Below are 27989 nucleotides of genomic sequence, written 5' to 3' on the forward strand. Positions count from 1 at the left end.
GTTAACTGTTTTCTTCTTGCCAGAGGTCAAAGCTTACGAATTTCTAAAGCACTTCCGCTTTGACCTGTCACCACAGAATTTCATGAAGACACATCTGGTCTTCTAACCTGTGTTTCAGAGCCCTGGGCCTCTTGGTAGACGGCAGGAACAGCACTTTCTCGGGGCCTGAACTCACCCTCTGGAGGCAAAATCGAACTCTGATCACACCTTAGTACTTTCTACTGATCTATATTCATATCCTTATCCTTCCTAGAAAGTAATATTTCTTTTGTGGATAGGATTCAATGCCTTGGGGTAACAAAAAGATGGAAACTTCAATTTTGTTAGTGCTATCTTTGCTATTCTTAATTTTCCTACATTAGTTGAGATTTGAAAAGATGCCTTCCTAAGAGAGTAGGAACTCTAAGCTGAGGGAATTCTTCATGGTTGAGGCTAAGCAACAGCCCATAACAGGCAACAGGCACCAGAGTGGAATGGGGGTGGGCTGAGGAGCCACACTGCTGACTGAGTGGGAGAGGAAGATATTCTGCAAAATAGAGTGTTGTGACTTGGGGGTGTAAGGACTAGAACCTGTTAGGACCCAAAGGAGAAGAAGGCAAAACGGGGAGGGAGAAAATGAGGAGAGGAATTGATCTTGCAGGTCCCAGGAGAGGAAGGGAAGAATAATTCTGCAAAATAGGAAGAAAACTCCAGTTAGCAGGCTAAGTTTATAACATGAGGGTTTGGGCCCCCAAACAAAATGACTACCTATTCATTGAACCTAGGGCAGAGACAGCAGGATTAGAAGGCCACCCTGCCTGAGTTTTTATAGCACCCATGACAAGTTGTTAAGCAGAGCTTGGGCCAGGGATGTCTGTGGTACTGGTCAGTGGCCCTCTGGATAAAGAAGGGTTGTGGGTCTGACATCCACCTGGCTCCATCTTGCTTTCTCAATTTCCTAATTTTGTTCACCACTTCCTTTCCCCTTCCTGATTTGGTCTCTTTTCACTTCTTGCCTATATTCTGTTCCTTGCCTCTTCAATTCCCATTCCAATTCATACTGTCCTTAATTCCCAGATAAAATCTCCCAACCTGCCATTCTGATATTCTCACTTTTTGCCCCTGTCAGGTCCCATTGCTTAATGTAGCGAACTTAAACTCTTCCCAGCCTGGTGCCATCTTGCTTTTTTGGTCCTTGACTTCCAACACTGCCCTGTTGACAGACTCAACTCTTCTTATTGGAACTTCTACAAAGGATTCCTCCAGAAGAAATCCCTGGAAGGCAGAGAAATGCAGATATTCTATTAACCATAAGCTCTGAAGCTGAATGCTAATTCCAAAGTTTCCTTCTACGTAGCTTGTTGTGTGGCATTTTGTCTCTCCATTACTTGTTTAAAAATAAATCAAAGTTACTGAGTTGCTTCCCTGAGATGTCATGACCATTCATGAACATTTTTCTATTCTGTGTCTTGCATGATATTAGAGTTATACGAGCCAGGACAATTTAATTAGAAAACTTCTGAGACTCCTCAGACTCAAAATAGTGAAATATTGTAAAGGAAATGACTTTTACGAATTTTCCATGAAATTTGTCTTTATCACCTGGCCACTCTCTGGCATTGGTTTCTCCTGCATCCTCAAGGCAATTGTTAAATGGTAAAGAGAAAGGGGTAGAATATCAAAATGCAAGCATTTGACTGGCAGGCCCATCACCTTTCATAGCTTGTGTAACTTGCATACCTTGCTTGGCTTCTGTGTGCCTCAGTTTCTTGGGCATTGAAGAAGGAGTGGTAAAAATGGCTTCTTCAGAGGGTTGCTGTGAGGATTCAATAAGGCAATTCATATGAAAAATAAGCACAGTGTCCAGCACACAAAACACCATACACTTGAGCTAATTTTATTATTGTCACCCATTCACTTCTTGTATCTTTCCTTCCACTCTTGCTCCCTCCTTCCTTAAACTTTCCATATACAACAGATGGAAGCCCTGATTTACCTTTTCTTTTATATGGGATATTGTTGACTATGCTTCTTTTTTGGTTTATTTTTAATAAAATACAATAATTTATTTATATTTATATATTATTTATATTTATGTTTATTTATATATTTATATATTATATAATATAATATAATATATTATATTAATATATTATATTAATATATTAATATATTAATATATTAATATATAATATATTATATAATATATTATATTAATATATATAATATATTATATTATATTAATATATAATATATAAATATATTTATATATTATTACTCTATAAATATGAGTTAATGTATTTCACATATCAATACCCTATATCTCAATAATATGTATATAATTATAGTGTCCTATAAATATATACATATTATTATTAGTTAATGATATTAATTATATATTATAATTAATAGATGATATATTTATGAGGTTTTTTTTTTTTATGAGTACCATGGATTGAACTCAGGGGCACTCATCTCACGGAGTTGCTTAGCACCTTGTTTTTGCTGAGGTTGACTTTGAACTCACAATCCTCCTGCCTCAGCCTCCTGAGAAGCTGGGATTACAAGTGTGTGCCACCGTGCCTGACTCATGGGTATAATTTGATGTTACTATACATGTAGGTATTCTACAATTATCAAATCAAGATACTGAGCATAACTATCACTTCAAATATTTTTCATTTCTTTGTGGTGAGATTTCAAAATCCTATCTTTTAGTCATTTTGAAATGTACATCATGGTTAATTATAGGCAGACTACTATGTAATAGAACCCCCAAATTTATTCCTCCTACCTGACAGTAACTATGCTTCTTTTTAAAAATTTTTAATTTGTTCTAATTAGTTATACATTATAGTAGAATGCATTTATGTGCTTTGATATATCATACATAAATGGGGTATAATTTTTCATTTTTCTGATTGTACATGTTGTAGAATCACATCGATCATCAGTCATATATATATATATAAGACAATAATATCTGATCCATTCTCCTCCTTCCTATCCCCATATCCCCTCCTCTCCTTTCATTCCCCTCTACCTAAAGTAACTATTCTTCATTAGCACCCCCACCCCTTATTGTGAATTAGTATCCACATATCAGACAAAACATTCAGTCTTTGATTTGGGGGGATTGGCTTATTTCGTTTAGCATGATATTCTCTAACTCCATCCATTTACTGGCAAATGTCATAATTTCATTCTTCTTTAAAGCTGAGTAATATTTCATTGAATATAATGTCACATTTTCTTTATCCATTCATCTATTGAAACCATCTAGTTTGGTTCCATAGTTTGGCTATTGTGAATTGAGCTGCTAGAAACATTGTTGTGGTCAAGTCACTGTAACATGCTGATTTTAAGTCCTTTGGGTATAAACCGAGGAGTGGGATAGCTCGGACAAATGGTGGTTCCATTCCACGTTTTCTGAGGAATCTCCATACTGCTTCCAGAGTGATTGCACCAATTTGCAGTCCACCAGTAACGTATGAGTGTATCTTTTCCCTCACATCCTCTCCACCATTAATTGTTGCCTATATTCTTAATGATTGCCATTCTAACTGGAGTGAGATGAAATCTTAGTCATTGTGATTTGCATTTCTGTATTGCTAGAGATGTTGAACATTTTTTCATATATTTGTTGATCAATTGTATTTCTTCTGTGAACTGTCTTTTCAGTTCCTTAGCCCATTTATTGATTGGGTTATTTGTTTTTTGGTGTTAAGCTTTTTGAGTTCTTTATGTATCCTAGAGATTAATGTTTTATCTGACGTGCATGTGGTAGAGATTTTCTCCCACTTTGTAGGCTTTCTCTTCACATTATTGATTGTTTCTTTTGCTGAGAAGAAGCTTGTTAGTTTGAATCCATCCCTCCCCTCTTATTGATTCTTGATTTAACTTCTTGCACTTTAGGGGTCTTGTTAAGGAAGTCAGATCATTGCCAACATGGTGAAGGTTTTGGGCCTACTTTTTCTTCTAGTAGGTGCAGGGTCTCTGTTGTAGTGCCCAAGTCTTTGATCCACTTTGAGTTGAATTTTGTGCAGGGTGAGAGAGAGAGAGGTTTAATTTCATTTTGTTACAAAATGAACCAAAATGAAGCCAACATGTTTGGCTTTCTATTTTTGTCAGCACCATTTGTTGAATAGGCTATCTTTTCTCCAGTGAATGTCTTTGGCACCTTGTCTAGGGTGAGGTAACTGTATTTATATGGATTTGTCTCTGTGTCTTCTGTTCTGCACCATTGGTCAACACATCTGTTTGGGTGCCAAAACAATGCTGTTTTTGTTACTATAGCTCTGTAGTATAGTTTGAAGTATGGTATTGTGATGCCTCCTGCTTTACTTTTCTTGCTAAGGATTGCTTTGGCTATTCTGGGTCTCTTATTTTTCCAAATGAATTTCATGATTGCTTTTTCTAGTTCTACGAAGAATACTGTTGGAATTTTATTAGGAATTGCATTAAATCTGTATAATGCTTTTGGTAGTAGGGCCATTTTGACAATATTAATTCTGCCTATTCAGGAGCATGGGAGGTCTTTCCATCTTCTAAGGTTTTCAATTTCTTTCTTTAATAGACTTAAAAGCAAGAATCATATGATCACTTGAGAGATGCAGAAAAAGCATTCAACAAAATACAGCACCCCTTCATGTTCCAAAACACTAGAAAAAGTAGGGATAGTAGGAACATACCTCAACATCAAAAAAAAGCTATATATGCTAAACCAAAGACTAGCATAATTCTAAATGGAGAAAAATTGAAAGCATTCCCTCTAAAAACTGGAACAAGACAAGGATACCCTCTTTCACCACTTTATTTCAACATTGTCCTTGAAACTCTAGCCAGAGCAATTAAACAGAAGAAAGAAATTAAAGGGTTACAAATAGGTAAAGAAGAACTCAAACTATCACTATTTGCCAGTGACATGATTCTATATTTAGAAGATCCAAAAAATTCCACCAGAAAACTTCTAGAACTAATAAATGAATTCAACAAAGTAGGAGGATATAAAATTAACACCCATAAATCAAACACGTTCCTATACATAAGCAATGAATCCACTGAAAGAGAAATTAGGAAAACTACCCCTTTCACAATAGCCTCAAAAAAATAAAATACTTGGGAATCAATCTAATTGGTGAAAGACCTACAATGAAAACTGACTATGGGTCTTGATCTTCCTAATGGTGGTTTTTTTTTTTTAACCCAAACCATCTATTCCTAGTTTTCTTACCCCTCTTCTATCTTTAACTTGCTGCTGATTCTTTCTCCTCTCCAGAAATGAAGCATTCCCCATGATTTGATCCCAATTCTCTTTTCCCTTCTATATTCCCGTCAACTTTAGTAATTTCAACTATCATTTATCTATATATTTATTCTCCACTCCACTCCCAGTTCTGTCCATTTTTATTTATTTTTTTTTATTTTATCATATCTGCTTAGGCTTTTCCTTCACAGTATCTTGTTGGATGCTAGAGCCTTCTTTCCTACAAACTTATTCCACCTAAAGAATAATAGTAAAGCACCTACTTAACTCTTTTTTATAAAAAAAAATATTTATTTGTCCATGGATCTTTATTTTTATTTATTTATATGTGGTGCTGAGAATTGAACCCAGTGCCTCACACATGCTAGGCAAGCGCTGTACCACTGAGCCACAACCCCAGCCCACCTAATTAACTCTTATGGTGTGCCAGACAGTGTCCTAGGAATTTTGTACCATGTCCATTTCAGCATGAGTAAGTGGCAGAGTTGGGATTTGAAAGCAGGCAGTCTGACAGTATGTCTACACCTCTCCCCTTGCCTGTTTCTGCAAAGGATGTCACAGGCTTCCATTCCCCTAAGATTGGCCCCTCAGTCATCTTCATTCCTTCCATATTCAATGACTCTGCAGAGCTCCTGGGATCTATCTGGGTTGAGAATGTCTTTGTTCGTTCTTGCTGTCCCCTCCCTTTCAGACTTCTATTTTTCTTGCTTTGGTTATTGAAGTAACCTTCTTGCTTTCCTGTTCCTGTGCTTCCTAACTTCAGTAACTTTCACATATTTCTATTTTCAAATAACTTTTTCATAAAAAAACCCTAAATATGGAGCAGATGAGCCAGTGGGGCTCTGATTGGAGTTGGGGTAGGAACACAGATTCCCATCTGCTGTTTTGACTTTGTCTGCCATTGAACTGAATGCTGGAAAATTTCCTTAAGATACATTCACTTCTTCACAGACTCAGTGATGAGGTCATCTGATGCCCTAAACCATTTTCCCAGGTTTTTTATATGCCATCACTCCTCCCATTCAGACTCTGAACCCTACCTTGTTGAACTAGATTACTCACTTTTCTCAAACCTCTGGAGTTTCTTTCCACCATACTTCTGAATTTCCACCACGATTTCTGCTTACTTCCATCCTGTCCATCTTTCCAAAGAAGTAGTTCCTCTAGCAATCCTCTCCTGCCAGCCTGAACCAGTCTGTCCTCCTCTGAATCCCCAGAGCATCCACATTCTGGCTTGAATCAGGGTTACTGAAAATTTGTGCTCTATTTGCCATGGATGATGATCTCTAAGAGATCATCCTCTATGTATCTCCTCGGTGCCATCTATCCTTTGGGCTTAGTCCAAGGCTAGTCAAACGCACAGCCGTGGACCTAGACCTGCTGAACACAAACATTTTGCAGATAATGAAAAAAATATTTATTCAACAAATGTTTATTGAGTATTCATTGAGCAAATTTCTAAGCCCTGTGAATACTATGTCCCAGCTGTTTTAGAACTGATAGCAGATATGGATACATGTAAGTAGGTATGATAAAGTCCTCTTTCTCTAAAGCAGTATGAATTTTATATATTTATAGAATCTTAACAGGAAAGAGATTAGCATGTCCAATTGATCCATACCCCTTGTTATTAACAGATTTGACCAAGGTCAGTGGTCAAATCTAGGAGAGCCCCCATACTCTGGGTACTTACATCAGCTCTCAAGGCATTTCTGATTGGTTTCTAAGCATAACATCTTTTCCTGTTTAGAAAAATGTGCAAAACAGATTGTTCTTTGCAAAATAGTCCTTATATGTACATCTATCTTTCTGTGACCATTTTTACAATGGTTGCCTTATTTTATCTCCTCTCTTCATATCTCAAACTCTTCCCAACATTCACGTGAACAATGTATGCAGCTATTTATTGCTCTACTACTCTTTCCTTTTAATAAATTACCTGTGACATCTCCTAGACCTTGAAACTTCCTGAGGTTAGGGGTCGTGGAGGGGATCTTCTTCCTGTACTTTATCAGGTACATTCTAGCTTGAGCTGTCCTAAATGATTAAGGTGTAATCAAGTGAATTTTAACAATTCGGGAAGATGGAGTTGCAGTGCCCAGCTCCCAGTAAGAGTGAGTTTACACTATATACTATATGACCTTATTTTTAAACAACATACCTGTATTTAGACATGTAGATAGAGACACATATTTTTGAGATGTCACAAATACATAAGTGTAATTTGGAGGTCTGAATGTATATAAATAAGCATAAAAATGTTGCATAAAGAATTTGTAGTGCAAAGGGAATTTTAGAATTCAAGCAATAAAAATTTTTGGTGTTAATAGTATTAGTTGTTAAAAAGACGAGCTGGGAAGGGGGCAAGGGAAGAAATGACAGATCAACACATTAAGCTTAATGAGCTGACAGTAAAGAACAGCAGTGGACATCAGAGGGTTAGTATTAGAAGACAGATGCTGGAATTGAAGTAGGGGCATCTGGGTGTAGATTCTAAAAGCATTTCTACATTATGGGCTTCTCCACATGACATTTGAAAGATGTGGAATCTACTGTCTGGCCACAGAGGCCAAACATTCCTTGTAGGACTAGTAAGTCCCAGTGGATGTATTTCTTTAGAAGCTGCTTGAGGCAGGGGCCATATTTTTTCACAACCTCTAGCATGATGCTTTACACACAGTAGGCACTCTATAAAGATTTGTCAAGTGTATGAAAGTACAGGGTTTCCATAAAGGTCTGATCCAAGGCTCTTCAGGTGGTTCTGGCTCCATTTTTATCGCCATTCAGAACTTACAGCTCCCAGAGCAACAATAACTTGTATCCCTCAAGCATGTGTAGTATTTAGTATTTCTGTATGTGGTGTCAACTTCCCTGTCATAATATACTATATATGTAACTGGTTAAGTTACAGTTGTTGTGGGAATCATACACTTTTTCCCACCTAAAATAAGTTCTTGCCAGTCATCCTGGTCTGTGCAGAGGTAGCTTCATACAACATTTTTATACCTAGTTTCGTCTTTGACTCTGGGCTCCTGGTTCGGTTGATACCAAGTACAAATTTATGTGAGGTTTATATGAATAATTTTGGGCTTAATAATATTTTGCTAGTAACATTATAAGTATTTCTTAACTTTTACATTAAGGATTGTTTGTTGGGAGTTCTTTTAATATTATAATCAAATTTTGAAAACAGGGACCAATTCAAGAGTTGGTCTGATTATGTGAGCTGTTCCTAGGAACAACACGGCAAAATATGATTTGCAAAATGAAATGAATGTCCATAGTCGTTTTGTTTCCCTAAAGCAATATTATAACTTGTCAATTTCTGTTCTTACTTACAGATTTTTTGAAGGGAGTTTCTCAAAATTTGGAAAAAGGGCTAAGCCTCCTTTTATTTCTTGTAATTCTGTTTTGTGAATGACAAAGGGGGGACAGTGCACAGGTGAGGGGACAGTTAGGGGAAGTGAAGTGGAGTTAAGCACTTCTGTTCTCCAGGTTCCAGCCAGAACAGTTGGGCAGATGCTGGAGCACACTGGTTAAGAAGACTGGCTTTGAGCCAGCAGATATTCTGTTTGTGTTACTTAAAGCTTTCAAATGCAGCCTCTAAGGGAAGTCCCTGGAGTACCTCTACCTTTCTAGATTGAGAGCCCTTTATTGTTTAACACTGATTTACTTATGAGACTTTTACTTTATCTAGTGAGCACCTGCACTGTCTAGTGAAGCAAATACGTTTTACCAATGTAGATTATTCCAGAGCAACTAGTATCACACTTCTCTCCACTGTGTTTCTTCTACTAACTGTTCTCTTCATCTCATCTGTATCTCCTTCCCTCCAAACATAGACACACACACACACACACACACACACACACACACACCTTCCCCAAATTATAACTATATGTTAATCTCTCTCTTTTGCATTTGTAGCCCTGGTCTCAGTATTGAACACTTCTCATCTACATCTACTTTATAATTTATAAATTGGTTCACTCAAACATTAATGTTGAAGTGAAATAAAAATACTCCAATTTTGTTTATAGAAGAATATCTAAAAAAGATTAGAGCTAAAGGAAATGTTCCTTCCCTCTCTGGTGCATAGGATCGCCTGTGCAGAGATCCGTCTTTCCTTATGAACCATGTGATCTTTTCTTTTCCTAATGTGTTCCAACACCTCAGTCTTCAGAGAGTCAAAAATGACTGGTCCAGTTATCTTTGTTAAAATAGCCTATATACGAATTCATATGGGAACTGTGAGATCACGTGAATTATCACATAGTATTTGTATTTTAAAATAGGTTCCATGGTATTATGGAACAAAAGGCATAAATATTAATTTAATGATGGAAATTTCACTGTAAGTCAGTCTAAAGAGATGCTTCTGAGTGAACAGTTTCTTCCTCACCTCTTAACCCATATCATCTACCAGGCTACTGTCTCTGCCTTTATGTAATACTTTTTCTTGAAGTGACTGGATGGTTTGTAGATATAGTAAAAGTGACTTCTTATGAGTGTGCAGCAGTGAATTTCCATATTGAGACAAGATACTAGAAAGATCATTCTTTGTCTTGGGCAATTTTTATCTTTTCATTTTTTGTTTTGGGTCATAGGGTTGATTCCAGGTGATATATTAACTAATTCTTGTGATTTTTATTGATTACTTGCTGGTTAGTCAGACACTATATATTGTTCTGGGGATAGAACAGTGACTAACATAGTTGTGGTCCCTATCTTAACCTATTCTGCAGTGTAGTCAAGGAAACAAATGAGAAACAACAAACAAAAAACAAAAAGAAAAAAAAAAGGAGAAAGAAAAATTCCAAATTGTGCAAAGTACCAGGAAGGAAATAAAAAAAATTACTAAGATGGCAACTTATGATTGAGGATAGTACTGTGGTTTGGATAGGTCCTGAATATATCTCCTAAGCGTTCACATGTCATAAGCTAGGTCCTCAGTGTGTCAATGTTGAGAGGGATGAGACCTTTCAGAGGTGAAATCTAATGGGAAGTACTTAGGTCACTGGGGATTCTGCCCTCAGGAAGGATTAACATAGTTCCTGTGAGATCCCTGAGAGTGAGTTACTGATTATAAAAGCAGGAAGGATCCATCCTGTTCTCTTGTGTATCTGTATTGGGATCTTTTTTATGTACTCTCCTTATTATGATGCCACCTTCTGTGAGGCAAGGGCTTCACCAGAGGCCAAAATGATTGGGTCATCTGATCTTTGGCTATCAGTGTTTTAAACTGTAAGCTAAATAAATCTCTTTTCTGTAGAAATCACATAGACTCAGGCATTTTGTTATAGCAACATAAAACTGACAATACAGATGAGGAACCCACTTTAGATAGGGAAGAGTGAGAAGGATATACTTAAGATAAGTCCAAAAAGTTGAATGGTCAGCTTGTGGAGAATGGAGCTAATGATGGAGTGGGAGAGATTATGATGATAGTGATGGTGTCATGGTGATGGTGAGGTAATGGTGGTAATGGTGGTTATGATGATGGTGGTGATGGTGATAGTGATGGTGATGTGGTGATGTGAGGGCAGGGATGGTGGTAGCAGTGGTGATGGTGGTGATGGTTTTGGTGACAATGGTGGTTATAAGCCATAATGAGGCTTAAAACTAATATATGATAAAAATAAGAGTTATGTCATTACTCCTTGACATTTATTCAAGAATACCTAGAAACAATAGCAAATAGGATGATATTAAATAAGTTGTCAGATCTTACCTTCGCATTCAAACAATTTGCTATTGAAAGAAGAATGTACAGTTAGTAGCAAAGACACAAGCACTACTTCTAGAGTTTGTGCATTTTCTTTAATAGATAATGATTCTGGAAAAATTTTAATATGGACTGATTTTTGCCTTGAGGTCAACAATTTACAAGTATTAGGTAAAAAAATGACTGACCTGTTCCTTTGATAACTTATTGAGTCAATCAACTTTTTCAAAGCACTGCAGGTTATTTTTCTTTTCAGGGAGAATTTCTGAAGGTTTTTTGATTTTCATTTCCTTCTTCCCTGCCATACTTTCTCCCTTTTTCTTTTTCTTTCTCCCCTGCCAAAACATCTTCACCATATACATATGAAGTTTTCATTAAGGATCAGATTCAATGGAGGTAAGTGAGAAAACACAGTGTTTTAGAATCTACTGAATTGCTATTATTATATTCAGCTTCATCCATAATCTATGGGAGAGCACTTGTGGAAAACCAACACAACTTATTTAATTCTCTTTTTGAATTTGGAAGACTTAATGACATGGAAAGAATTTCGGTTACTTAGTTAACTGGAAAAAGCAGGTTATAACCCATTATGTACTACATGCTTCAGTTTTATAAATAATAAAAAACATGAGAAGTATATCTAAATATTTATGTATGCATACAAAAGCCATCAAGGACATAATAAAATGTTAATCTCTTACTTTTAGGATATTTTGAGAAATTTTTCCTTTCTTTTCTTAATTCTAAAATTTCTGCAATAATAAGGTTATTTTGAAATAAGCCACAAAAATAATAACTCTTGGCTTTTGATCTAGTATTTATAGTTTAAGGAAATACTCAGAAACCTGAATGAAGACATACTGTTAACATTCACACACATAAAACCAAACATCTGATGTCTTCAAAGAGAGCAGCAATTAAATATGTGAAGGTAAATTCATTGATCATGTGACATTAAAGTTGTTTACAAAGATGCTTGCTGAGTTTGGTGTTGCATGCCTATAATCCCAGCTACTTGGGAGACTGAGACAGGTGATTGCAAGTTCAAGGCCCACCTGGGCAATTTAGTGATAGCCTGTCTGAAAATAAAAACAAGGGCTGGGACTGTAGCTCAGTGGTGGAATGCACCTGGGTTTAGTCTTCAGTATGAGTGGGGAGGAGAAGAAGCTGAATGAACTAGGTATATGCTTATGATATAACATATAAGTAAAAAAAATAGTTGATATGTAAATTACTAATTATGCACAAGAAAAAAAGACCTGAAACAAATAAAATATCCCAGATAAGAATTCCTTCAAAGCTGAATATGGTGGCTCATGCTTGTAATCCCAGCAGTTTAGAAGCTGGGGCAGGAGGATCACAAGTTTAAAGCCAGGCTCAGAAACTTAGTAAGGCCCTATGCAATTTAGCAAGATCATGCCTCAAAATAAAGAATAAGAAATAAAAAGAACTGGGAACATTTCTCAGTGGTTAAGTGCCCCTGGGTAAATTTCTGGTACCAAATTAAAAAAAAAAAAGAATTCCTTCAAATATTTTGGAGATGATAATTAAGCAGACTTAGATATGTTTATTTTTTTCTACATTCATCAGTGGCTTAAACCTTGCATTTGTTGTACACTTCTTATATATTGCCTAACCTCTAGGAGTAAATTATTGGATTGTATAAGTGATTATAGTGGAGACCTGTTATTGTTAATATGATTATTAGACAGATTGTTAACTCTGCTCAGTTGACAAGGAGAGTTTAATCAGAGTAATGGGTAGCAGTTTTCTTGCATACTGGATATCTGGAAAGAAAATGGGCTTTACTAAATTGGCACCCCCATTAAGTTCTAGGACAAGACCTGTGGATGATCTGATCCAATCACTTAGACATCTCACTGCCTCTGAGTGAGGGGAGAAAACTGGACCAGTGCAGCCTGGCTGAGAAGGGCCTCAGAAATACATGATGGGAATCTGGGGCACCTTTGATCCTCTCCCTATTCCATCCCACGGTTTTACCTGGAAAGTTGGTACTTTGTGTAGATTATTTACATGAATAGTATCTATCTGGGACTAAAAAGTAAAGTAAGAGGATTAATTATATTAATAGTGATAAAAATCTAATGGAAATCATGTCTACTAATTATTGGGCACCTGCTGCTCTCCAGGCTCCAGGAGAGATGCTGGCATTTGTGGTCTTGTTAATCAGGAGGCCACCCCTGATTGGCCACAGGACTTGGCCTTTCCTGATGATGATAACACATAAAAAGACACAGTGGCCAGGCTCTCAGCACCTATGGTGTCTGATGTCCTTCACCCTCTTTCCACCCCTGGCTTTTGGTCTGTGCCCTGATGGTTTTCCATCTCTGTCTGAGGCAGATGAGTTTCAAGGTGAGAGAAAGAACAAATCTTGTAAGGTAATTCTGTCACTCACCTCATCTTCATAATCTTCCCTGAGCTTCCTGTGCTGCTCAGCCCTGGTATTGATCGTGTCACAGGCTATAGCAGACCAAGGCAGGGGGCTGAAAACCTTTCCGCACAACCCTGGCTCGTGCGCCTGTTTCGGCTCCAAGAAGAAAAGCCTGCTGTGAAAACAATCAGTGCATTTGCTTTAGATCTAAGTGATTCCAACTAGGTCGATGCTTCATGCTGATGTGTTGAAAACATTTAAAAAATTTCTCAGAGTTTGATTTCCACGGGAACATTGTGGCATGTGTCTGAGCGTCTGCGGTTGTTATTTTTCACTCACGCAGCCGACAACTGCTTCCTGCCACAGCGCACAAAAGCAATAGGGAAACGGAGGCTTTTGTCTGGATGGATATTTACTAGAAATGCTTTTGGGGGAAAGGGAGGGACGCACGTATGGGGATTTGGTTGATAGCCCTGTGCTATCTTGACCTGCCTACTGCAGCAGGAATTTTTGTTTGTTTGTTTGTTTTTTCCTTTTTTTTTTTTTTTTTTTTAAACTCCCGAAGTGATATGATTCCATGTTGTCAGAGGATAAATGCGAGAGAATGGACTACTCTCTGGTCTGGCTTTGGGTTTTGCGCTTTTCTTTGTTTTGGCACAGTTTTCCCTAAGGCAAATCATTCTAAATAATGCCAACAGTCCCTTCATCTTCTAAAGGATTCTTCAGATCTATGCAAATTTATGTTTATATTCGGAAACAATTGGACCTCTTCATCACATCTTGGCATCAAGTGGCAAAATAGACATTACAAAAAGGAGTACTCTTCAGCCAAAATTTATATTTAATCTCTGGCAGGGACCCAAGACAATATTTAATCATACAATCTAAGATAACGGATTTTCCACTGAAAAATAATGGAAAGGAAGGGAGCTGTGTGCTGTGCCAGCATTTATGTGGTGTATCATGGTGTTGGGGGGATGTGGTAAGGGGAAGGCTGGTCTAAAAGTGTGGAGGTCAAGGGCATCCATAAGCACATTACAGCTGATCACATTTCTAAGTCCCCCATTCTGGTTATTAATAGTAGAGTCCAGGATTGGTGTATTTTTTTTTTTTTTAATGCTAATCTGCAGCCGCACCTTCAAAATCACATTTATTTAGAGTTCAAGTAGAGAACTAGCATTAGGGAATTTTAAAGTTAAAATTAAATATATATATATTTAATATTTAATATATTATATATATTATATTTAATTTAATATATATATATTTCTCATGTAATTCCATGGAATATTTATGATTGCATTAGGGTTAGAACCTAGTTGGTCTATCTTTCATCTGCCAAGTTCTTTGAAAAATATGTGTGTTAGTTCAGCCGAGTTTTCTTTGCAATGTTATCATTTAAATAAAATGTTGGGGTTTTCTCCTAGGCATGAACTCTCTTGGGTTGTGTTACCCTGTTTGCTGTTTACTGGCAAGAGGCTGAAAGAATGTTCTTAGAATGATCCAAGAGGAAGTGGCAAATGAATGTTCTTCTTCAGGTATTTTGATTTTTCAGAAGACCTACCAATAGGAAATTCCCACTAAAATATAGTCTTGAGTTCAGTTTTTGAAATTGGAGGCACAACACTGTGAGATGTGCTTTGGTCAAATGAGGGAGAACCCCTTTTGCTTGGATCTGCTATGTCTCTGAAAAGTTAGATTCATTTTATGCCAGAATTATTCCTTAATTCATGAACTGTTTGCACTTCTGGTTAGTTCAGTGTCCATAAGTGACATTATGGTCTATTTTACAGAACTTCTACATTGAGTACATCTCTCTTCACTGTTTACATAGGTGACCATTAGTGCTCATATTCTAAATTCGAAGTATATATATCTCATTTTTAAAAAGAGGTAGGACATAGTTTTAATAGAAAAAAAGATACTTTAGGTCTTTAAATGTTACTTTACATTTGTATTTCAATATATCTGTATTTAGAAAACCCAAAGCATTTTCAGGTGATAGGTCAAAATATTCATGGATTACTTGTGAAGAAGTGAAGAAGGAGGAGGAAGTTTCAATAGAATGTACTATACTCTGTCATGGAGGCACAAAATACTCGAGCAGGAGACCTTGGTCATTGCTGGTGAATCTAGGAACAAAATAGATCTCTAGTTTTCTAATCTCTTCTTTTCATATTAGGTATATAAGGGTTATACCTTTAGAATATCTTGGTCAATAGAGTTTCAGAACCCTGGAGATAATCAACCAATTTTGACATGGTCATGGTATTTTGCATGGTTATGTAGCAGAAAGAAGGCCGCATTTATTTATATTTATTTATGCAACTATTTATGCAAAAATTTAGAGTCCCTTTCTTTCAAATAATAGCATTTGACTAAAAACACTAAGCAAGTAGAACTGCTGTAAGTTCAACGAATAGGGAAAATAATTCTAAAATGTCATCTTTCCAGTATCATTTCATTCATTTTAAAAATGAACTCCTTGGGTGTGCTGTAGAACTACTATTTGTACGTTAAGTATACTATCAAGAGCCCTATTTGTAAAGAATTTATGCGCTTAATTTATGTACTCAGCTTGTCAGATTACTTTGTTTCTGGATTTTCCCCCCAGAGCAGTCTACATGAGTTGCAAAAAGAAAAACCATAGGCTTATAATAAGCGTATAGTGGTTCATGCATGAAACTTAAGCAACTATAGATTTTCCAGAAAATCAAATATGGATGTGGTGGCAATATCTTTTCAGGCCAGGAGAAGCGACTCATTATGGGGCCATTAACTGTGTCTCTCCTGAGACTGTCTCTAAGCAGTTACTTAAAAGCCAATGTTGAGCCACAGAACTTTCAGAGAAGCAGAATCCAATGCTGGCAGTTCAGGAAAGCTCCTGAAAAGAACATTTCCCGACAGGAGACTGTTTCAGATGGGCCTGTGGAAATAGCAGGAGGATGGAGTTCTCACATTTTCAGAAGAGTAGATACCATAACTGTAAAAGTGAAAGTGAATGTGCTGAAAAATAAGTGGATACAATTATTTTTACAGAAATGATAAAATTTTAGATATTGTTTAAGCAACTTTTTATATCATTCACTTTGTTTTTAAAATTAACTCATAAAATTGTGCATATTTATGGAAGAAATAAGTTGTGTTCTATTGTACAGGAGGGTGACTAAATAACAATAAAGTATTGCATGTTTAGCAAATTTTAATGTTAAAAAATTTTTCTTGTAGGCCTTGGGTAATGTGAAGACAACATTGTTGAGTAGCATGAGAAGTCCTTACACTGGGCATGTCTTAATTTTTCTGATGTATCCAGTAGAATATTATGTGTGGAATCATGGATTCAGACGAAGCTGAATTATAGATGTTTCCTACTTTGTCAATTTGTCTTTATTCTTTTGTCATTCTCTACATGTTGCTATTGCTCAAACCTGGAAAGGAAACTCTGCAGGAATTTTTTTTTTTTCCCCAGTTCTTTTCCTGACTTCTGCCCAAGTTCAAGGGCCGCATGGAACATTCTTTCACTAATGTTAGAGAGCTCTTTTTCACAGTAGGCAATAGAAATACATCCCTGGCTTAATAAGTGATGGGCCCTCCCTACTTCTTAGCTCCTTTTGGCAAGAGCTGAACTGTTTCCATGAGGCTGTTGCTTCCTTCTTTCAGCTGTGATTGACCCTTCTTTTCTGTTAGTTGGGTTCACAAGCCTTTTGGTGAAAGGATGGTGTCTGAAGCTAAACTGTTGTTTTTCTCCTTATGGCCTCAGTTCAGACCACCACTGAGGGTCCTGATCATTTACTGCACATTTTAAAAGACATACTGAATTTTTAAAAATCCTTTCAGAAACTGTGTCAAAATATTCTGTTTTGTTCAGGAGAAGAATTTTAAAAATATTTGGATACTTAATAATTTGTTTCCTCCTCCAGGTTTTGAAACAATATTATGATGATGGCCAGGGGTGAACTCAGTGGTAGTGCTCATGCTGAGCATGTGCAAAGCCCTGGGTTCAGACCCCAGTACCACACAAAAAAATCATAAGGATTCTGATAATGACAATTAATCTTATATATAGGTCTGAATACATGATGTAAAGTAGAAAGACATTAAATTCACAGTGGGAGATAGTTTTAGGACAAAGACTAATTTGTTCATTCATCTCATTTCATTCACTGGTTTATTCATTCACCATTCAACAGATATTTTGTCCAGCCTTCATTATGTGGTAGGCATTTTGTTGAATGCTGAAGATAAAAGTAAAAACTTACTTGGTTTCTACCCATAAGAGGCTTATGGTTTAATTTTTAAAAAGGACAACAAATAATCTTAATATGATCAATACCTTAATTCATCCCATTAACCAATATTTATCAAATCCCCACTGTGAGTCAAACATGGTTCTAGGGATGGGAGATATGATAAGAGCTGAAACCAGTATGATCCTGTCTTTTTACAGGCCAGACAAAAGATGTCTAGTTCATCAAATAATCTAGTACATGTTAGAACAGAAAGGTGAATGGTCTTAACACACATCACTGGGCGTCATCAGTGAGTGAACCCAGGAGCTGAGGTTGCAGGGGAAGCCGGAGTAGGGATGATCAAGATGGTGGCAAGAATGTTGTCAGCCACTGAAAGGCATGTTCATAGTGCCTGGGGCCACATGGTTCAAGGGACATAAAGCAGGCTGGTGGCCACTGTTGCAGAAACACAGAGAGCAATGGGACCTTACAAATGGAGTGAACCAGACTATGTGGGCCTTGCTAAAGATTTTGGTTCAGTCCAAGAAACATTAGGGAGACAGTGAATGTCATAGACCTCAGGGGGTTGGGGAAGGCTGGAGTTGTGGCCAGCACCACTCCTGTGCTTACATGATTATGCAACTTTTATCCTACCATGTTGTATTTTTCCTCTTCATGTGACTATGAGCTTCTTGGGGCAGGACCTATCATCCTCCTTGTCCCATGGCCTAACTTAGTGGCTAACACACGGATGCTGTGCTCAGTGAACATTTATTAAATCCATGCCCTGATATTTTCTTATTCTCCTTGAATTTTCTTTAGATATTAATACATACACTTTTATAAAACAAAGGCAAAATTGTCCTGGTGGGTGGCATGAGCACATGTGATATTGTATATTTGTTACTGATTTTACAATCTTTCTAGGATCTGATTACTTGGTACCAATATCACTGCTATTAACTTGACTGGAGTCATCTTATTTTTATTGTTGTTGTTGAAGTTATTGTTATTTGGATTATCACAAGTTGGGTTTTGTTTTGTTTCTGTGTGGTGCTGGGATTGAACCAGGGCCCTGGGCATATGAGGCAAGCACTCTACCACTGATCCATATCCCCAGTCCTTATCACAAGTCTCCTAACTGTTCTTTGTCCTCTCACTATCTATTGTCAACACAGCAGTCCAATACTGTGATAACCTAAAGTAGATTATGTTAGTCTTGGCATGAAACCCCCCAGGTGGGTCTCCATATGACCCAGAATATGAGCCAAAGTCTTCAAAACTGCCACCCAAGACCCTGAATAATCTCCTTTCTCCCCATATTTCTCTGATCTCACTTTCTACTTCATGTCCCCTTTTTATTCTGGTGTAGTTACACTGTGCATTTTTGCAATTTCTCAAACATGCGATTGTGATCTCATCAAGAGGCTGAGTTCTTTGTTCTCTCTGCCTGAATGCCCTCCCTGCAAATGTTTACATGACTCCTCCTTTTTATAAGGTATTTAAATTTTTCTGTTAAGCCTCTTCTTGGATATCATGGTATGTGTGTGTGAGAAAGGAGATTTGAATGGATTTTCCCACCATGGGTTTTCATCATATTATCTGCAGCTAGCAGTAATTTATTTTCTATGTACTGGGGATTGAACCCAGGGGCACTTAACCACTGAACCACAGCCCCAGCCCTTTCTTAATGTTTTATTTTGAGACAAGGTCTTGCTAAGTTGCTGAGGCTGGCTTTGAACTTACGATCCTCCTGCCTCAGCCTCCTGAGTCACCGAGATTTTAAACATGTGCCACTGTGCCTAGCTTATTTTCTTTTTTATAATAGTTATACTCCATTTCCTTTTTTTGGTCTTCCTAAATTGGCTAACATTCTTAAGTCTGTGTAGAAAGCTCATGGTGATCCTAGGCACCTTTTTTTCTTCCCATCCTGTTGAGAAATTCTTGTGATTTGTGTTAAATGGAGAGTTACTCTGATTTTTTTAGTTGCAAATGACAAAAACTGAAAAACTTTGTTAAGCAAGAGATTGTAACTAGCTCATTTAACTGATAAGTCCAGGCAAAGGTGAACTTTGGGGTTCAACTAATTCTGTCAGGGCTCTGTCTGTTTCCAACTCTTAGCATTATTTTCCTTCATATCAGTTTTAGTTCTAGAAATGCTGCCTTGTGAAGTAGGAGATATAGACTAATTATGATTGATCTTGCTGAATTTACACCCCCTGCTTTTAGTTCAAATTCTGTGTTGGTTTGCAAATGTGACCGCTCTTTAGTCAATCACCTGGATTTATTTGGTTGCAAAACCTGACCTGAGCTCACATGAAATCAAAATTCATATTTTTTTCTTTTTTTCCTATATTTTCTTGTTGCAAAAATATTAAGCAACACAATATTCAGAATGTGCTTAATATATAACCTAAGCATTATATTGCTTTTGTAAAATTAAAATTCTGAGTTCTGATTCATGTCTTAAAGCAATGGAATCACATAAAGGATTGGGTTTTCCCTACTTACCTATAAGTTAAATGGAAAAATGAAAAAAAAAAAAAAACCAAAACTTCAGTGTTTCAGATAGTCACTATGAAACAAAATAGAAGGAGTCATAGATCAAGACATGATATGATATTAAGTCAGTGCCACTAAAAGTAGAAACAAAGTAGAAAGAGGGGAGGGAAAAGGAGAACATTTTAATTTAAAATATTTCTATGTGTTTTTAGCTTTTTATCAAGAGATTCAGTTCTTCCATCAAGAAGTGCACATAAGGACTCACTTGCTTCTTGGAGATGCTCTTCAGGGCTCCGGGACTCCATGTTCTATTGCAGCCTGGATTCCAGGTCCATGGCACACCCTCTTTCTGGAATTTCCTCTTATTTGACCATCCTATTTGGTCCACAGTTTCCTAAATCTCGTGTTTCTTACTCTTGGATTCCATTGTTGTTTTTGTTGTTTGGGTCTATAATAATAATTCTGTGAGAACAAATCTATAGATGGTAAATTTTACAAAATCCTGCATGTCTGAAAGTGACTATGATTTGTCTTAACTCTTGACCAATCGCTAGAATTCAAGGTTCCAAATAATTTTCATTTGACTTTTGAAGGCATTGCTCTGAAGTTTTGGCATCCAACTTTGCTTATGAGAAGCCTGAAACCAATTTAGTCTTTGTTCCTGTGAAGATAAGTTGTTGCAATCTTTTTGAAAGCTTTTAGGATCTTCTTTAGAACCTGGGTGTTATTGAATTTTATAGGAATGTGTTTAGATTTTTTTCCAATCTTTTCTTTCTGCTCAGTACAGATGAAATGATCTGTTTGCTTAAACTTTGGGTAATTTTAATACTATTATTCCGTTGATTAATTGTGCACATCCCTTTTATTACTGACTTCCTTCTGCATTTTCTGTGTATTTGACATCATCCCAAAAAACTCAAATCGTCAAGAATTACATATTTTTTTCTTTTTGGTACCAGGAATTGAACCCAGGGGTGCTTAACCACTAGGCCACATCCCAGTCCTTTTTATGTTTTATTTTGAGATGGGTTCTTGCTAGGTTGCCAAGGGCCTCGCTTTAAGTTGCTGAGGTTGGCTTTGAACTTGTTATTCTCCTGCCTCAGCCTCCTGATCTACTGAGATCACAAACATGTGCCACGATGCTCTGCCAGGAATTACATTTTGAATTTTCACAAACACTTATTTCTTTTATTTTACAACCTGTTCTTCTATAGATAAAATAATTGGTCAAATCTTCCCCACTATACCAATTAAAATTATTTGAAGAATCCTTTCTTTTCTCTGAATTATTTCTGTTTCCTCCTACATTAATGGATTGGTTTGTTCTTTGTGATTTTGTTGGGATTTTTGCTATGATTTTTTTTTCATATATCTGGGAATCATTTGTTGTCCATTTATACTTATAAATGAAGAAGTAGGATAATTATTCAATGTGGCTGACATGAGTTTCCTCAGCAGCTCACCTATGTCAAGATCATTCGATGATGCACCGAACCAGGAGCAGGCGAGGGTGTTGGATTTGCCCTACCAGACTCCAAAAGAAAGTTGGTTCCCATTCTTGGGTCTCATCCTCCGTGCTGGAAGCTGCTCTGTTGAAAAAATATTGACAGGTATCAGAAGAAACTCTCTCATTCACTCCCTGATTAAATAATGAAGTATTTTTTTTATGACAGCAAGATGAAATATTCAGACTGATATGATTTCCATCTACTTAGGATACTTAAATATCTACTTGAAGATATTGTTATACAACAATCATATTACCCCTACTTCTTTCTTAGTCCATGCTTGACATGATTTCTTTCATTTCTAGATTCTATGTGAAAGTATTGTGTTCATTTCCAGAATTATGACATTGAGGACAAAGTGTGGGCTAACTGATACTTCTTTGAGAAATTTGTTGAGAGGGCCTCCACCTGTGCCTCTGTGTACCATCTTTTTTCATTATGGTTACATGAACATTCAAAAGAATATGTATTTTTTGGCTGTAAGATACAATGCTCTCTCTCTCTTACTTTATCCTTAATAAACCAAATTCCTTAATTGTGTTGTTCAAGTACTTTCTCTTTTTCATCTACCTGATCTGTCATGCCCCTTAAGATTGTAGTTTTTGCCGATTTCTTGTTGTGTTTCTAAAACTTCTTTGCCTAATGTGTTTGGAAGTGAGATCTTTTTTTTTTTTTTTTTCCATTGTACAAAGTTTTTGACATAACATCTGGCAGAATGTACCTTGTATAAAATATGAAAGATCCCATTTGATGTATTTTGCTTCAGTTATATTTTCATGGTAATATTGCACCTGCTTTCTTTGTTTCCATTTGCTTATCATGTCTTCAATAGTCTATTTTCAACCTCCATTTTATATTTTATATAAAATGCTCTTTTAAACAGCCTCTGGCTGAGTTTATTTTTCTAGCTTCAGTTTTAATTCTTTCCCTTTTAATAGAGAAATTTAATTCTATTTGTTTTGTAAATCAATTTGGTTTTAATCTCACTCTTACTTGCTTTTTAAAAAAATAGTGACAAGTAGTAATTGTACATATTATATATTTGCGGTATAAGTGTGATGTTTTGACATATATTTACATTGTGGAATGATTAACCAATTTTGTAGCATCGTCCCAGATGCAGAATATGTACAAAAACTAAAATATAGTATATAATATAACCATAAATATTATATAATAAGAATATAATATCATAACAATAATTTCAATGTAAATTATTAATCAATATAACATATAAGCTATAGATTATGATTTTCAACCAATTTTAATGCACCCATATCAATTTCATCGACATATTCACAGATTACTTGTTACAATTTATGTTTTATGGTAATATTTTTCTTTTTCTGTCTTTCCTTAGAGTGATGAGGTTTTTTTTTTAAATGTTTATTTGAAAATCCTACTATTTCTCTTCTACTAATGGGTTACATTAAGTTTTGTAATAAGCATGCTTGGCAAAGTTCTTTTTTTCTAGCAGAAAGATATAAACTGAATTTGTGGCCTCCCCATAAACTGACAAAATTTAGCATTCATTTACTCCACTCTAGTTTATCATATTTTATAGAAAGTATGTTAAAATTTTCAGTTTTAGACTTTCTTAAAAAAAACTTCTCTATTTTTTCTTTCAAGAACTCTTTCTTTATAATTGATCTAAGCTTCAAAAATGCATTGTTAGCAATTTCTTAGGCTTAATGTTTATTTTACTACTTATATCTCCAAAATATTTCCTGTATACTACAAATTTTCTTCATTCTATTACATCTATGTTAGTTCATTTTTCCTTAAGTAAATTTTACAAAAAGCCCATCGGTTCAGATTATCTTAATCTTTCCATAAAAAAAGATGATTTAAACAGGAGTAGTATGCCAGGAAAATAGTTCATTTTACCCATATTCTCAGAATTTTATCTTTATTGTGGGAATTCAGAAAATTTGTAGCATATGTCAAGGAATAAGCCCTTAGGAAATAATCCTGTCTGGCTCTTAGGGAGACCTTGGGATTCAAAGACTTGTGACTTTCTTTAGCTCAGGGAAAATTTCTTTTATTATATTTCTGATTAATATTTTCCTTCCATTTTCTCTTCTCTTTTCTTTTATGATAGTCACTGTTTATTATTTTCTTCTTTCTTCTTTCTGGTCTTGCAGTTCACTGTTTTGTATTCTTTCTCATTTGTTAGCTGCTTGCTTTTCACACTAGGCAACTCTCTTACTTTCTGTTTAAAATGCCTTCTCAAAATTCACTGGAATGACATGAATATGGTTATTTAAATTTCTCAGGTTTCTTACATTCACTTTTTCCTGTTGCTGTTATTAATTCAGATTTTTCAATCTAATTATTTCCTCACCCATCATTTTTTCTTCAAAAAAACACACAGATGTGCTTCTCTCTGTTTTGACACATGTACAATTGTGTGATTACTACCCCAAATGAGACATAGAACCAGAGAGGCACAGAAATTTCCCTAATACTTTTGCTTCTTAGGCAACCACTTTTTAAATTTTGTCTTCCTAATTTATTTTGCCTGTTTTTGGGTTTTCTATAAATAGAACCATATAGTGTATTCTCCTTTAGGTTTCTGTTCTTTCACTCAACAGAACATATTTCTACTTCTTTCTTTTTTCTTTTCTTTGTCTTTCTTGCTGAGGAAATAAACCACCATATTCATCCATTCATCTGTTGGACATTTGGGTTGCTTCTGGTTCTGAACAGCCTTGTACATGTATTTGTATGTTTGCTTTCTTCATTTCTTGTGTACAAATACCAAGGATAGAAGTGCTAAATCACAGAGTAGGTATTTCTAACATTATAAAAACTGCCAGTTTTCCAAGCGAGTTTACCATTCTACTGACCTAACAGAAGAATACAAAAGTTCAGCTGCTTGTACCACAGTGGCACTTGGAATGGTCAGTCTTTTACGTCCAGACATTCTAACAAATGTACTGTTATGTTGCATTTCATTGATGACAAAAGATGTGACTACTTTTTCATAGCTGCATAACCACTGCCCCAAACGATCCATTTATGTATCTGCTTTTATGAAGTAGTTGAATATTCAAGCGTAGGTTTTAAATTTGTTCTTTAGAAATAATTGTTTTGCAGAAGTTTTGAAATATAAATGCTAGTTTTTATCAGATACATGTATTATGAACATTTTTGTTAGTCTTTCCCTTGCCTTTTCAGGTTTTAAAAAAGGTTTAATTTTTTTAAAAAATTTGATAATGTTCAATTTGCTATACTTTTCTTTTGTAATTGGTGCTTTATGAATCTTGTCTAAGATGTTCTGTACCCCTAGTGAACATTCAGCAATGTTTGTAATATCTGGAGACACTTTTGTTTGTTACAACTCAGGGAGAGGGACCATTGGCATCTATGAGTGAGTAGAAGCAGGGATATTGCTAAGCATCCTACAGTGTGCAGAGCAGACTCCCCACAATGTAGAGTTATCCAGCCCCAAATATCAAGAGAGCTATGGTTAAGGAATCTTGCTAAAACATAATATACAAATATCCAAGTGCATTTTTCATTTTTCTCATTAGAGAGTTCTTATTAGGAAGGTTTTCCAACAAGTTTGTAAATTCACAAGGTCTTACGTTCTCCAGCCCCTGCTACAGGTATCACTTTCTAAGAACTTAGCACTGACTCATTCTGTGAGTTTTGTGTGTTATTTTGCATGATCCTGACAAGTAGGTATTGTCCCACTTTTCAGATGGAAAAACTGAAGCCAGAAAGGAAAAAGGTCTAATGGTCAAACAAACAAATAAACAAAACCCCATGGTTTTTGTTAGGTCAGTGTGATAATTAACTCTAAGATTCTAAATATTCTTTTATGTTTATTTCAATATGCAACTTTTGAATTATTACTTGAATTACTTATTTTTACTTTTAATATTATAATAATATTTATAATCCTCCCCCCACACAAAATGCCCTGTATTTGTACTATGGTGATTCCAGTCTTAGGCTGAAATGCAGGGCAGTAAGGAGATAGGTGAATATTTTCATGTCCATTTTAGAGATTGCCAAATTAAGAGATAGATATCAAGTGTCTCATCTTATACCCAGGGATGAATTTAGACTATTGACTGATTTTTCCTCTATTTTTGTTTTTGTTTTCCATTTGACTATTCAACTTTCTGATTATTAAAGTCATTATTAAGTAGATTTTACTAAACAAGATAAAAGACATAAGGAATTTTTCTTGACAGTGCAGAAAACAATGTATGTGAACTGCTTATGAAGATTATAGTGAACTTTCAGAGTGCTTTGAGCAGTCTAAATGAGTAATAGGAAATATATTTGTATGCTTGAGACCTTTGAGGCTTCTTTCAAACACATTGGGTATTTTGATATTGCAACTGGATCTTTCCAGAAATCTTCCCCATTACTGTACATTGAGTAGGTGTTCTTTAAAAACATTCATTAGGATTCTGCGATCATCCAATTGCACAGACATCATATGATGCGTCTAGACTGGTACTGCAGGGTTTGAAACCCTACTGCCCACTACAACCTTTTTTCAACCTATTCCTAAGCATCAGGAACACTGTGGTACAGCCTCAGGGATCTCCATGAAGAGGGAGGAGGGACTGTGCACTCTTGGTTTGAGGACCTTCAATTTTAATCAAAGCAGTTCTTCTTTCTTGTCTTTTATATTTTCATCTTTCAATTTCAAGGGGCCCTGTGCCTAAAAATGATTGAAAATATCTGGTGTGCAGGGAAAAGCACAAATTCTTAAACATTGCAAAAGTAGTGCATTGTGAATTAGCCATTTGTCAAAGTTGCTAGACACATTTAATTCCTTTGCCCATAAACATACAGCTTGTGGTCCATCCACGGACATGTATACCTTTCTTGAAAATATTCCAAAGATGTATTATTATTTAATGTTGCCATCCCTTTTCACATGCAGAGTTTAGTTTTACTTTTGTATTCCAGGACATTCTTTTTTCCCAGGATATGAGATTTTCAAATTTAAAAGAGAATGTCAATTGGAATTTCAATATTGTCAGAAAACAATATTTAAGAATCTCCATTGATCCACATCTTCTTCAATACTTGACATAATCAAATTATTAATTTTTCCCAAGCTAAGCAGTATTACATTTTATCTCATGGTTCTCCAGTGGTATTTCCCTGATTACTACCAAAGATAAGAAATCTTTCATATGATTATTTTTTTATTTTTTTTATTTTTTTTTAATTAAAAATCATAAATTTACAAGGGCAATGTTGTTTGATTCATTCTGTTAATTTTTTCCCCTTCTCCCCCCACCCCTCTTTTCCCTCTATACAGTCCTTCCTTCCTCCATTCTTACCACCCTCCTTATCCCTTACCCTAAACCTAACCCTAACCCTAACACTAACCCCTCCTACACCCCCTTATATGTCCTCATCCGCTTATCAGTGAGATCATTCATGCTTTAGTTTTTTGAGATTGGCTTATCTCACTTAGCATGATATCCTCCAATTTCATCCATTTGTCTGCAAATGCCATAATTTTATCATTCTTCACAGCGGAGTAATAGTCCTTGTATATATATGCCACAGTTTCTTTATCCATTCATCAACTGAAGGGCATCTAGGTTGGTTCCACAATCTGGCTATAGTGAATTGAGCAGCTATGAACATTGATGTGGCTGTATCTGAGTATTATGCTGATTTAAAGTCCTTTGGGTATAGGCCAAGGAGTGGGATAGCTGGGTCAAATGGTGGTTCCATTCCAAGCTTTCTGAGGAATCTCCACACTGCTTTCCAGATTGGCTGCACTAATTTGCAACCCCACCAGCAATGTACGAGTGTACCTTTTTCCCCACATCCTCTCCAACACCTATTGTTGCTTGTGTTCTTGATAATCGCCTTTCTAATTGGCGTGAGATGAAATCTTAGTGTAGTTTTGATTTGCATTTCTCTTATTACTAGAGATGTTGAACATTTTTTCATATATGTGTTGATTGCTTGTACATCTTCTGTGAAGTTTCTGTTCATTTCCTTAGCCCATTTGTTGATTGGATTATTTGTATTCTTGGTGTAGAGTTTTTTGAGTTCTTTATGGATTCTGGAAATTAGCGCTCTATCTGAAGTATGAGTGGCAAAGATATTCTCCCACTCTGTAGGCTCTCTCTTCACATTACTGATAGTTTCTTTTGCTGAGAGAAAGCTTTTTAGTTTGAATCTATCCTAGTGGTTGATTCTAGCTTTTATTTCTTGTGCTATGGGAGTCCTGTTAAGGATGTCTGATCCTAAGCCAACAAGTTGAAGGTTTGGACCTACTTTTTCTCTATAAGATGCAGGGTCTCTGGTCTGATTCCGAGGTCCTTGATCCATTTTGAGTTGAGTTTTGTGCAGGGTGAGAGATAGGGATTTAGGTTCATTCTGTTGCATATGG

The 27989-nt window shown here is 36.0% G+C and overlaps 1 protein-coding gene and 1 long non-coding RNA gene across 5 annotated transcripts in view; one reads left to right on the forward strand and one right to left on the reverse strand.

The window, feature by feature from the left end:
* Window positions 1–27989, forward strand: part of POU6F2 (POU class 6 homeobox 2) — a gene marked incomplete at its 5' end in the record, with an annotated part of 470230 nt that overhangs the window by 15354 nt on the left and 426887 nt on the right. The window lies entirely within an intron of this gene.
* LOC306667843 lies at window positions 284–13510 on the reverse strand. Of its 2 annotated transcripts, XR_013765657.1 has the most exons (4): window positions 13390–13510; window positions 1720–1795; window positions 1093–1254; window positions 284–668 (listed from the first exon to the last, which is right to left on the reverse strand). It is a non-coding gene; the product is annotated as an uncharacterized lncRNA (long non-coding RNA). The 2 variants fall into 2 exon arrangements; XR_013765658.1 differs by having other exon boundaries at window positions 284–1254.

Source organism: Sciurus vulgaris (genome assembly GCF_902686455.1).
Source record: "Sciurus vulgaris genome assembly, chromosome: 8".
NCBI classification, from domain to species: domain Eukaryota; kingdom Metazoa; phylum Chordata; class Mammalia; order Rodentia; family Sciuridae; genus Sciurus; species Sciurus vulgaris.